The sequence below is a fragment of the Amia ocellicauda genome, chromosome 3 (assembly GCF_036373705.1).
Source record: "Amia ocellicauda isolate fAmiCal2 chromosome 3, fAmiCal2.hap1, whole genome shotgun sequence".
Lineage (NCBI taxonomy): Eukaryota > Metazoa > Chordata > Actinopteri > Amiiformes > Amiidae > Amia > Amia ocellicauda.
Window position 1 is genome coordinate 42,810,961 of NC_089852.1, and position 14,326 is coordinate 42,825,286.

A 14,326-nucleotide genomic window follows, 5' to 3' on the forward strand; every position below is an offset into this window, starting at 1 on the left:
AGGATTAGGGTTAGAGTCCCCAGTAAACTTGGGCTTTTGTTCATGTTGGGATTTCTTTTCTACTGACATTTGACATTTTGGTGTTGGCAACGCTTGGGGTTCAGGCTGCTGCTTGGCCTTAAAATGGGGGTAGGTCACCTATTAATGTAATTTATTTTTTAAATTGTGGAACCTGTCTGCTTTCACAATTGAACATAAAGATTGTAAATATGATTGATGTGTTTGCCATATCTGTATTACCTAAAGATTTTGATATTTAAGAAAACAAAATATGGAAATCCCAAATTAGGAAGGTTGACTAAGCTTAAATTATGAATACAGAACAAGGTAACACAAGTCTTATGGTTACATTTAGATTGTTAACAGAACATTTGTTTTTTCATAAAGTTACATTTTGCATTTCAACTCAAGCTAAGTGTTAAAATTAGGGTTATATAGTGATCCGGGCTATAGTTATGTGTGACCTCTCCTGAAAGCAGGGCCATTCATAATCATCCCTCCTAATACCATCACTGCTTAAGTTCATATTGGTCAAACAGTGAAATTCAAAAGCCTCAAATATGTAGAGCATCGTGCCAAAGGCCAAGCAGGTCCAGAACAGGTACCATAAGCCCCTAATACCAACTGTGTATGTTTCAGCACCCATGTACCACTTCCTGGTACTGTGTATGAGTGCCATCTGCCAGCCCTGCTTCTGAGCTAACTGACAGATGTGTACTGTGTATGGCAAGCTATTCCTTCGCTGCACATATGTTCCCATGGCAGCAGAAGGACTGTGGCAGCACTGCCACCCTAAACATCTGTATGCCCTGTGAGAACAAGAGTGTAGCCCTTGGCATTACAACCCTTTTTGTGTACTGCTTCTCCGTCTGGGGAACACAGAAAAGTTCACTGCAGAGCGCAGCAATGTGATCTCTTGGCCATGGCTGCTGGTGGGTGCCTGTTCGTTTCTTATTTGTGAATCTTGCAAATTATGATTTTATGTCTATATATCAAACAGTCATGTTTCTAAGGCCTTTCATTTTTGCAGGTCAATAATTGTGAACTGCGGCTTATTGTCAACAAAATTAAAATTGCGCAAGCCAACTTTAACATGACTGATCTTATTTGTTATTACATTTTTGTTATCATCTCCATTATAAATGACAATTTTTCACTTACAGCCATTCAAAACCAGTCTTCAGTGTCACAGCTGATCTGTCTGTCTTTAGCTGAATCATCCCCCACCCCCTCTGCAACTCATATTGCTACACCCTGGTCAGCATACAATGGAAAAACACGACTGCTGGCTCTCACAAGCAGATACAAGCACTGACACTACAGATGCTGCAATAAGAGAATGCAAGGTGTGTGCTTTCGGCTGTGTGTGTTCATGTGCGTGCATGTGGATGTGTGTGTGCCTGGGCCTGCTGAGAGGGAGAGGGATAAAGTGAAGGAAAGGAAAAGGGGACTTCATACATTTTTATGACCACACAGAGAAGGTCAGTTATATGTCATGGTTACTAAGCAACATCCCGACCTTGCATTGGATGGAGTTGTGAGCTGCAGAAGTCAAATTCAAGATGATTATTACAGCCATGCTCGTACATTTGTTAACCTAGCAGAGCCCCCTTCCACTCTGAGCCCTTGGTGGCTATTGTGAGGCTGTGTCAGGGCTGAGCAATGGAGAGGGAGGATGTGGAATTTTAATCACAAACAAAATGTGATTTTTTTTGGGGGGGGGGCTGGAAAGCCTGGTGTATTACTAGATATTGTAGCTTGTTTTATTCCACATTCAACCTTGTTCGTGTTACCATATATTATTATTTTTGTTGTATAGGTTCCCTGAACTTCCCCCCCACAGCCCGCATTTAAGTAAAGTTGAATTTCTGAAGAGGTGTTGCCAAATAGTGAGAGAGCTTCATCAACTGGCCAATAAATAGTACTGATACATGCAAAGGAAATGCAAGTCTTTGCACCCAACAGCTTTTTGTTTTTAACTGTCTTGCTGCTGTTTACGTCTCTACGAGTGATGTCTCTTTCTCCCTCCCTCCCTATGCCTCCCTCCCTCACTCTCACTCCCTCAGTGCCCTAGTTTAGCACATCAAGGTTGGCAATGGATATGTTGCCCTGCGCCCTAAGGCTAGCCAATGGAAGGGAAGCAGCGGTTTCAGTGGCAGGGTGGGGTTATGGTGCCATGGGACTGGATTGCTCTGGGAGGCCAGGGGGGGAGGGCGGCTGTCAAGACAAGTTGGAGGATGTAAATGAATGACTGTTGATGCTAAAACAGACACAAGGAAGAGAGAGAGAATGCAAGGGGAGGGGGCGGTGAGGGGAGAGTTTGTGTTGGTTTCGGCTGTTGTCAAGTAAGCTTTGTCAGATTCTGAAACCAAAGGGATATTCCAATCATAGACCAGGCTTATTTACACAAGATTATTGGGGATTGGATGAGGTAAGGCAATTGTCATCGTTGCTCATCGACGAGAGCGAGGGAATGAAATTTGATACATGCTCTGTATTGTTGCCATTGGCATTTGCCATTGTAAAATACCTGTTGTATTTTCAAAGTGATATTATTGGTGGATGTTTTAGAGTTGCTGGGCTGCAGGTGAGAGCAGTTCAATGTGCACAATATTGTACATACATGATAGATCACAAGGATGTGACAACAGTCCAGGTCGAGTTCTGTGGCAGTAGCCTATTGCTGTATTGTTCCCACAACTATTCTCTAATTAACACAGGGTTCAAAAACTGTGTCTGGACTAATTTATTACAATGTAAAAGCCAAGCCAATATGGCACTCCTTGAAGGTCTTCAACAAAGCCCGGGAGCTCGTCTTGATGAGGGCTTCATTCAGCCCAGGTGGCTGCTTCACAATTTGGCAGAGGGAGACCTCAGCTGGCACTTGTGTGTTTATGAGCACATGCAGCCTCATATTTCATCCCACAGAAACACGTCGCCTCATTGAAATCTCAACTGCTTACTTCATTCCACATTGCCTTTAAAAGTTATGTGCCTGAGACCTCGAACGATATCTTTTTAACAGGCCCGATTTATGTGGCGGCGTTGGGGGCAAGGAGGGGGAGTACCTTTGGAACTCTTGTACTTCCAAAGGCAAAGCAATCTTTTTAATGCACCTTGAATAATGTAACAGCAATAAAAAAGACCTAAGCATTCTAATGAGCTCAGTGCTATTTGTGTAATTATACTGGCCACTGATAATTGACGACAAAATTGTAGATCACGTACTGACTGCTATTTATCATTAGTAATGGGGCTGGGTGACTCATGGGTGTGATTTTCCCCAAACTGAGTGCTCATCTTTTGTTTGTGTTCTGTACACTAGATGGACAACTTTGAAGGGTTTAATTAAAACTGCTGTGTGGCTTTCAGAACTGGCATAGTTGTCCATCATAAACAAGCTCCATTCATGCAATGATTACCATAATAAACATAAGAAACTCTCAGTACTTAATTGACGAATGCCTGGAAGATCAAGGGGCCATTGACAAGACCAAATGGCATGACCAAATATTCGTAATGTCCAATGGGTGTAATGAACGCCATCTTCCATTCGTCACCCTCTCTGATTCTGATTAAATTATATGTGCTGTGCAGGTCCAATTTGGTGAAGAATTTTGCTCCACGAATCTGTTCCAGGGCAGCAGGTACCAGGGATAGCGGGTAGCGGTATTTCACAATGTTCGTATTCAGTCCACGGCCAAAGTCCCCCATCCTTCTTGGCCATGAAGGAAAAACTTGCTGCTGTGGGTGGCGTTTAGGTACGGATGATGCCCTGTTCTAATGCCTCCTTGATATAATCCTCCAAGGCGTGAGACTCTGGGAGAGACAGTGGATAAATGCGCCTTCTAGGTGGAGAGGTGCCTGGAAGGAGGTCTATGGCACAATCCCATGAACAATGAGGATGCAACTTGGTGGCTTGGGTCTTTTTAAAGACAGGACCTGATACCCTGTGGAATGTCTGTTGGTGTGGAAAGCAGGGGACTTTCAATGTGAGTGGCACAGATGACAGGCAGTGAGAGAAACACCTATGTCCCCAGGACAGTATGTCCTCCTTAGTCCAGGAAATTACTGGATCATGGAAGAAAAGCCATGGAAGTCCCAGAACAATGTCAGCCCCAGGGGAGTCGATGACAAACAGACAGAGTGTTTCCAAATGCAGGCAGCTGATCTGGAGAGTGATGGGAATGGTCATCAGGGGAATTCCCAGTTTAATCACCGTTGTCCGGTGAATGAAGTTGCCGGCAGAACCAGAATCAAGCAACACAGGGCATTAGTAGCTTCCCACGTGATACTAGCCGAGAAGAAACATTGCTTGCAGGTCAAGAGCGGACACTATCCAGCACTCGCAGGTGCTTCGGGAAGCGGTCTTGGATGAGTTGGACAGGACTCATGATAGTGCCAGGCCTGGCCGCAATATGGGCATAGGTGCTGCTGCATCCCCCTCTGTCTTTCCTCGGAAGACGAGTGAGCCCTAACTGCATGGTTTCCGGGTCAGGACTAGAATGCTGTGGTTGAGGGACTCCAAGCAGTCCAAGCGAACCGCCAGTTGTATGATCTCCTCTAATCCCAGATCCCCGTCTCAACATGCTACTTCAGAATGCAGATTAGCATGTAATCCTCATCTGAATACTGTCAACAGAGCTGGTTGGTCCGATCCACTGCATGCCGCCAGGGTGCGAAACCTCAGTGCATAATCCGCTGCGGAGGACGTGCCCTTCTGAAGAGTAAGAAGCTGCTCCCCAGCCCCCTTTCCCTCCACAGGGTGGTTAAACACGTCCTTGAAGTGTGCGCGGAAAACCCTCAAGGAACATGTGAAGGGACCATGATGAGTCCAAAACGCTGCAGCCCACTGCAAGGCTCTCCCTGTCAGAAGGGTGATCATGAAGGTAATTCTGGTGGTGTCATCAGGGAAGGCAGTGGGTCGGTTGGTGAAGTACAGGAAGCACTGCAACAAAAATCCGTCTTATCTTTTCGGAGTGCCATCATATTTATCCGGGACAGCGAAGTGGACCTTCCACGTCTCAGCTGTGGGCCCGCAGATACAGCAGAAGGCGCCGTGACCGCAGCCGCTGATGTTGAGAGGTTGGGAGCATTGCTCTCTGGTAGGCGTAAAAGAATGCAGTTCAGGGTGTCCGCAATCTGCTGGAGTTTTGAGTTGTGCTCATCTAGTCAGGCATCCTGGGCAGCCATAGCTGAACTGCGTTGAGTACTCTCCGCTGGGTCCATAGAGGGCTAAGTCTTCTGTAATACCTGGCGAGGGGCAGAAAGGTGGAACCCAGGTGTGGAGAAGCACAGAGTAGACGTACAAGCATGGGTCGAGTGCCAGCAAAAGGAATCCAAGAAGAATGGACAAGGGGGCAGGCAGGAAGTCAGACCATCGAGCAATCAAGTCCGTAGGGGGTAATCCGAGAAGCGATGATCAAAAGGAGGCAATAAGAGGTCGAAAGGCAGTAGCAATCAAAAGAGATGGGGAATACTTAGAAATGACTCTAGGGAGAGATCAAGACTTAGCATTGAATGCTGGGAACAGGGGGTTTAAATACAGAATGGAGGGAAGCAGGGGACAGGGATGTGTACTGTTGGGCCAATGGGAGAAGACTGTAAATGGTGCGAGTGCACAAGGTGCGGAGGAATGTTAATGGGATGATTGCTGGGGAATGTGAGAGACAGGGTTAGTATTCTGGAGACGATGACCTCTGATGATGAACAGGGGAAGTGTGGCGCACAGATGTAACAATATAAAAGGACAGGGGTATGTTCTGTTCTCTTTGACACCAAATTAAGCCACAACAGCCAGAGATTAAAGCTTAATTTTTAACCCAAACCAGCCTCAACTACCATACCTCAACACCCATCTGGGCTTATTAATTCACTGTAATGGTTGAAGCTAAATTCTGCCATAACCAGACAATGTGCTAATTGTGTTCTCAGTTCTAAAGAGATATCCCACACTGCAATCTTATTAAACCAGACCTGCTTTTTTAATGGACCCGTTAATAATGTAAAAGGCCATAAAAAACAGACCACTGAATCCCTCTTCGCTCCTGGAACTATACCGTACATGTGACTGACTTGGGCTACAAACACAGGCTAGGACGGGGTCATCCTTCAGCAAATACATCTGAGAAAACTTATCCTGTATTGACCGGCCAATAAACATTCACTCACAAGGCAAAATAAGACATGTGACCTCTGAAAACGAAGACGAGAGAAGCAAGGCAGTAGTGATTATGAAGTATGGTCTGAGAACAATTTTACATTTCAGGGGCCAAAAAACTTGAATCAATGACACTGAATGAGCATTTAAATTAGTTCTGCTGAGCAGCTTTCAGTAATACATATATAAAAGGACGTCTATTGTACCAACTTTCATTAACTATTTATCTTTAAAACTCTATAAGCAGGTGACTCACAATGTTTGCCCTGGGCTTACCCATATAAGTATATATAACATATGAAGAAACAAATGGTTTGCAGATAATTATAGTACAGGCTCTTTCCCTCTTCCTTTCTTCTTTCTTCTTAAATCTTGAGGACAACAAGATCAAATGCAAGACTCCAGAGAGCGTTGCAGAGTGAGGGAATCCACCCACTAAAAACTGCCTCAACTCATCTGAGATATTTATAGGGCTGCCATGTGTCTCAAAATTGAATGATTTGACTGGGTTTCCTGGATGAGCTGCGGAGAAACCCAACACGGGCACGTCAATAGGTTTTCACGCTGGATGAGTCTGGCCAACATGAAACACTACACACTGTTATATTTGGACGCAGGCTGGCTGTTTGTCTCTCTCAGCACCATTGTTTGGGGTAACAAAGAGGATCGTTTTACTGTACTTAGGGCTTTTCTATTCTGAGCTAATAGGCGGCATAGTGCGATGGAATTTGAGCAACACGAAATGACAAGGAGAAGGCCAGCTCTGCATTGTACTGGTGCAAGAGGGGGAATCTGATCTCTACTGTAGAGACACCGGAGTTCAAATGAGTTGTCAAAACAAGGTTCTGCCTTTGGGGATTACAGACCCGCCTAAAATGGATCTCGTGCCAGATTTCTTGGTGACCTGAGACGGTGTATCGTTCCTTCTTTTATCGGTGTGATGGGGGGTGCTGTGAGTATCCGGGCCCCGTCGACGCCTAATGTAGCCTTCAAACATGATTGTGTTTGTGTCCTCCTGTAGTGACCGTGGCAGTGTTTGAGTAAATCGCTTGGGATCATTTACAGTACACAAGCAAGGGGATCATCTCTTCTGTGCTCCATTGCATTGTTACCGTATCCAATGGCATATCTCCTCGCCATTCCTTAAAATCTTTAGATGGTTACGACAAATCAATCAACACACAAGATCCATCCTTTATCAATAACCGCATCATCCAGCACAGGATCACAGTGGGGGCTCAAAACTGGTTGTAATGACTTTCCCGCAGTGTTAAAGAAACATCTCCGTCTTTGAGCTGTGGGAATCTGTTGAAACTTCTTAGCCCAAGGTGCCTTTCCTGATTAGTCGACTGATAAGATGAATCAGAATCCCACAGTATCAATCAGGGCCTCCGTTTGAAAAACCCAATTCTCTTAACCTTCCTAGCCAGGAGTCTGTGTTTCAATCCACGGCTGCACCTCACATTCAGATAGCAGAGCGCCTACAGTGGCTCGAGGGCAGCTTGTCTCATCTGTTTACTAAAACCAACCGGCAATGGCCAAGCACACCAGAAAACACAAGACTCAATATGTGCAATGTAATGTTTAATGTGTATCTTATTATATGTTGGCTGCTTCTGCTAAAATAAAACAACTGCATATTTTTTAACACCTACTGATTCTCAGCATAAGCTCTTTTCCTGTCTGTGAAATTCTATATTTTGTGGTATAGCAGTTGGTCAATTTACACTCATTGTTTTATATATCCTGGGAATAATAAGGACAAAAATGATCCTGGTAATGGAAAATATATATAACCCCCCCCCCCCCCCAACATTTAGATATTGCTGATTCTGTTCAGAGCCAGGTAAAGCAGCAAAAACACAGCTCTGAGTTTGTTTGTGATTAATCAGCATGTAATTTTTAAATGGAAAGAGAAACGTACACCCTGCATATGCTGAGTGAGTAATATACAGGCAAGCGCAATGTGCTGAGGCTCTGAAAACCAAATCATAATTAATCAATGGGAGGAATCGATGTGGATTGACTCAGTTTGTACACAAGTCCCCGTGCTCAGGACTGTGTGTTTAGTGCCTTGTTGGCATGCTTGCTGATTGCATGACACCCTGAGGAGTGACTGGCCTCAACCTGAAGCCAGTGCAGCAAACTTTTTCTGCTTGGGAGTTGTTTTTAAAAATCCCTTTCTGACTTAAATTACCCATAATTCACAGTTTCATTTTAAAGAACCACACAAATAATAAACACATTTTTTCTGCACACAGAGCAGTGTTGGGAGGTACTATCACTTTGCCAAACAAAAACTGTTAATCAATACGCGTGGGTTTTTACGATCTGTCCGAGTAAGTGCACGTCAGTGGGAAGAATCAGAGTGTACCAACGGAAACCAATAGAAACCTAAAGCTCAATGAAACCCCCTTGTCTATAGTTATTAAGCTTCCTGTGTTCATGTGTGTCCATCTAATCAAGACATTGCTATCGAGTCAGATACATGCCTCCTGTCATGACCTGGAAGTCACTCACTCTAATTTCCGAGGGAGTGGGGGTTGATGGGGAGAGCCATTGCGTTGGTATATCCTCAATAAATAAAATAGCCATAAAGGTGACAACTGTGAGGAACAAATTACAGTTCCCCTTTAATATTGGCCCTCTGCTAGTATTTTAAAAACTGCCAAAAACTGCTGAGTGGGTGTATTGATCAGCCGTGTGCATAATTATTGCAGTGATTTAGGCTGCGCTGATATTAATGCGTTGTGATTACATCATAACCTTCAACTTGTAAATCGTGGCGTAAAACAGTAAAAGCACAGTGATTTATAAACAGAGGTATTGATTTAAAGCTGAGTTCTTTTACTAGGCAGCATGATTTAACCCCATGAAACTCATCTGGGCAGATATATTTTCTCAGACACTGCTGCCAGACAAGGGAGCAGAGCACTGAAAATGAATACCCCTTTTAAGTCATGTCTGCCTACGGCTGTTTAAAACCCGAGGAAGCCTTAAAAGAAATCCAGTGGCATAAGTAAGTTAGAACCTTACAATTCAGTCAAGGTTTGGTGTCTTGTTGGGGAAAAAAAAAAAAGACATATAATCAGAACAGATTTTGGCAGGGCTTGGATTAGAAAAGAAACAGTCCTACAAAATGACTCTTTAACAAAGAAGAAGATTTGTGCCATTATCTCTGCTTTGTAGTTGTGATGTCTGGTGCCTTCCTTGGCATTTCCAAAAGTTTATTCCGAACTGCAAGAAAAAAGGATGACAATTCCATTATAAAATCAGCAAAGTTTCTATAAATTTGCCTATATTAAACTGGGAAAAGAACAGTCTTATTCATGGTATCTGAAGAGGGAAGACCAATACTGGAATAAACCTGTCTGACTTGGGTCAGTCCACTCCAGAGAGAGGGGGTCTAGCCCTTCAAGACTTCTCTCCTTCTCCTGTCAATCTTCGAGAATCAGGGATTCTCAAACCCCCCGCCCTAGTGGTTTTTATTCCAACAGAGCTCTCAATTACATAATTGAACCGTATAGTGGATTGTTAGTTCAATTAAGGATTCAATTAAGCAATTCAGAGTTCATTTGGAACAAAAACCAGCAGGGCGAGGGATACTCCAGGACAGGTTTACACTGCCATTTACACTATTTCACAGAACAGAGTCCAACAATTCCATTCCCAAAGCATGCTGTAAATAATGAGTTTTGTTCCTTGCATGTTTTCCCTTTTCTAAGAGTAATATGATTTACCTAATTTATGATCATTTATGTAGTTGTCAAGATGGGAATTAGAGAAATGTGAAATCAGACAATGCATTATTGTTACAAAAACTCTTTCAGTGATGTTCCAAGAAGTTGATATGTTGTTTTGTTTGTGCTTTTGGGCTAATCAGTGATTCTTGTCTTTGGTCGAGTAGAACAGTAAGGTTTAAACTCCTAAGATACACATTAGTTCTGATGCTTCTGATAATTGTACACACAAGCAGAACAGCACTCATATTAAGCTGGTATTGAGGAAATGGGTTTTGTTGCACATTTGCCGCAGAGCATTACTCCCTCAAGGTGAGCAAATATTTCAGAAGGCCTCAACCTGACAACTTCTCTGGGCTTTATGACTTTAGACAGTTTTACGACAATCTTATCTGTGAGCTAAGTGTGTTTTTGATATGGGTTATTAAGTTTTATTTGATTAAATGTGCGCCACTTTTTATTTATTTATTTTTACATGAACTCTTCCCACAATGAATCGGCAATTGATGTGTCCGGGTCTAAATCCTCTTCACCCTCGGGTCTGGGTATTAATAAATAGCTGTAAAACAATAAAACAGCACTTTACATGCGGCATATGTTAGGCAGAAACAGGAAGCCGAAAGGTTGTTTTCTGACTGCTTTCTGAGCTGGCACTGATAACCAGCTCAGACTACAGTTGAAATCAAAAGTATGGCTGGAGAACATCATTAAATACAATCTATGCCTTTTTTTTCTCATTGTGTGTGTCATGTTCCTTAACAGTGTAATTTACAGTGTACATAGACTGTGGACATGGCCCAGTTGTTTCCTAAATGGTATTTGAAAAACCAACGCTAGTACGCACCTGTTGTCCCACAAAATAGCATAACCCCCCCGGCTCACTCCCAACACACACAGTACGCTTCTGACATCTCACATTGGAAAAAGAGGAAATCTAGCAGAATATTAACGGTAACTCTGGATATTATTCCAGGCTAACTATGAGGAAGTTTAAAATGAGTAAACAGGTATTGAACTAGTGGATATTAGCTAAATATTCCAGCAGTTTGGTAATACTATCAAATCTCCAAGCACTTACAGAATATGTAAACAGCAACTGGATTCTCTCTGCATGCATCTAACAATGTAGATTAAATTACATTGTTTTTAGCTTTTCAAACAATGATAATGAAAACAAATCAATAGCGTTCATTTGGATGCATTTCTCTTCAAAACATTCAAAGCATTTTTTTTTTCACTCACCGGTCTTCTCTCTCTCACCCCCTCCTGCGAAGTTCTCCAAACCCCTTTCTGAAACTGTTTCTTTTTTTTTTTTTTTTTTGCAGAGGTATCTTGAAGCCTTTGGCAGTATACTGGCATTCAGACCCTACAGCGGCTGTCTGCAATATTACAAAAAATATAAAATATTACAGCTTGCTCTGCCTTTGATCTCTACCTCTCACACAGTCTCTCGTTCACGGTTAAAAACTAGACACAATGCTCCATGCTGTGTATTCTATAAGGATTAATTAATTTAAAGAAAAAATCAATGCTGGATCAAATTGGTTCATTCTGTCTGGATATTTCACAACTTGCTTTCTTACAGTGTATATATAAATTTGTGCCATCATTAACAAGAGAAATCATACTTATCTTTTGTTTTAATAATATCTGCTTTACTCCATGTTTTTATTTTGTCCACCATTTCAAATTCATCCAGAATGTTAATTAAATATAAACAGCTACTTGCATTAAATAATAAACCATAAAAAGAGCAGAAACAACACAACAAATGCAAATACATAAAGTAACATAGGCCTGTTGTATAATTAATGCTTTAGAGGGAAGTGTCATATTTATCAGGTCTTTCCCCTCCTGTGATGATTAATATACCTTACTGATGCTACCTACTCTCTCTCTCTTTTTTGCTTAATCTTTTTCTTTATTTCTCTCTGCCAGGCATAAATGCACCCTTAAAAGAGTGGTTTCATACATGTTGTGTGTTTTTATATTACCTGTCCAGGGTATGGTACCTATAAGAAATACGAAAATAACCTTCTGCAGAGAGAAACAGCCACTGGTAAGACAGCACTGCCATATTTTTCAGGAGAGAAAGCACTGATGCACTGATGGTTTATCTATCTGGTTGGCCTGGCACAGGGGAGTTGGCTGTGCCAGTTTAACCCCTCATGGCAAACCTGGTAGACACTAGAATCAGCATATCACAGGCCTGCTCTGCCTATAGTTTTCTGGGTTATAATGAAGGAAAAGGTCAGAGTGGGACAGATCTATTCCAGAATATAAGTTAACATAGTACATAAAGAACTAAATAAAAAAACATGCCAGTACTGCAATCAGCTGCTACCACAGACCCAATGCTCCATATATTATCATCAGCCCACTGAGCCATACAGTCCTTTAGGTGGTCTCCTGTTGCTGGCCAGATCTGTTCCTGCGATCCCCAAGTGCAGAAGGTTTATCCACAGGCTATCCTCTGTTGGCCGTGGTTATAATAATCTCCTAATAGTCACCAATGAAGCTTTCTGCCTGTGTTGGTAGCACACCATGACACAACCCTGTGAGATGTATTCTGTGATAGCAGCCTGTTAGAACCAACAGATTCCCCTAAAGCGCACTCAGTGTCTTTGTAGTACTACAGCCTGTCAAAATCATGTAACATATTGTATATGCTTTGTAACATGCAAAAGCAAAATAAAGAGAGAGAGACACGAATATTAACTCGCACTGGCCTGATTTAGTATCTCTCTTTCTTTCTCTTGTTCTCTTTCATTAGTTTTTTTCTTCTTCGGAATTTAACCCCTGCTTGTGCCTTATTATGTAAATCTACTCGTTGCTTTTTGAAGTTTGCCAATCACAGACCTACCTTTTCTTTGTCAGCTCTGCTTCCATTTTGCAGGTTTTATTGTGCTTCTTAAAAGTGTCCTGTCCAGTCCCAAAGATCTGCTTCGATGGACACAAATCTACAGGGGTGCTGGATGCACTACCACCCTCTCTGAGTCTTGACCGTGATTGATCTGATGTTTTTCTGTCATTTTCAGTTGTTTTCCAATCTATGAACATGACTGAACAAGATTATATCTTAAGATGCACCTTATTTACAGGAATGTTTGGGAACATCTGTGCCATCGACCTTGAGCTAAATTAAACCAAACAAAGACACAAACAATTGCAAGTTTCGAAAGTGGCACTCTAGCACAGACACACAAACAAACACACACACACGCACACACGCATGCACACCCACACACACTCAGTCTTGGACCAAATTTTGAATTGAGATGGATGATACGTAATTATTTATTCTACTACAGAGAAATGCATTAACATACAATTTAGTAACATTGTTCTTGTTAACAGACACATGGTCAGACAATTCTTCCACTTTATTTCAAATGGGGGTCTGAACACGTTAAAGTTTCACAGCTTGGAGTTTAGCAATGGTATAAAATATAATATCTGATGGCAGGTGGGTTAATTAATTTGAAGGCTGCACAACTGATCCCATATCTATAACGGGATAATTGATACTTTTTTTTTACTCCTCTGTAGACACTACCTTTCAGATTTTAACACAATGTGTGGAATCTGAATAAGGCCTTGGGGAACTAAATGCTCTCTTAGCCCCTAGATCAAGGGTGGTAGCCCCAGGCCTGGAGGGCTGCATGGACTTCAGAGCTCTGTACTGTTAAATTGAACTAATTATTTGCTAAAATGATCAAATTAAACATGATTTTAAGGTTTAAGCATGCAGTGATATAAAGAGACGGACACATTTGCAGAACTGTAGAATATTTCCCTCCACGGTCCAGGGTTGGATTTGTGCTGGTTTTCAGACGGTCAGACTGCTGTGACCAGTTGTTTTAAACAAAACATTATTATTATCTTTATTATTAATAATAATTATAATAATTCAGAAGGTTAAATCTTAGCTGGACCAGTTTAATAAATAGGTTTGATCCAGGGTTCATGATGTAGGCCCTGAACTGAGCAAGGGCAACATTTCTCGAGTAAAAAAAACCAAAGCGTCAGAGCTATAAGCCACAGAATTCATGAAATGGTTGCTAATAATACCATTCAGGATGCTGCGGGAATGGCTCGAGCTGCACACAGCAGTCCAGCATTTGAACACAGCAGACAGGATCCTGGAGCTGTACTGATAACCAGGCTGAGCGGCATCATCTCCGAGAAACAGGCAGATTCAAAATGGAACGAAAGAAAGAGAGGATAAAAATGGGAAAGAGACAGAGCGCCATTTCAGGACTAAAACTGATTTTCATTTCATGAGGAAAGATTTTTGTTCAAATTCTACAGGAACTATTAATACTACTACTACTACTACTACTACTACTACTACTACTACTACTACTACTACTACTAATAATAATAATAATAATAATAATAATAATGTAGGCAAGCCTCTGTGATG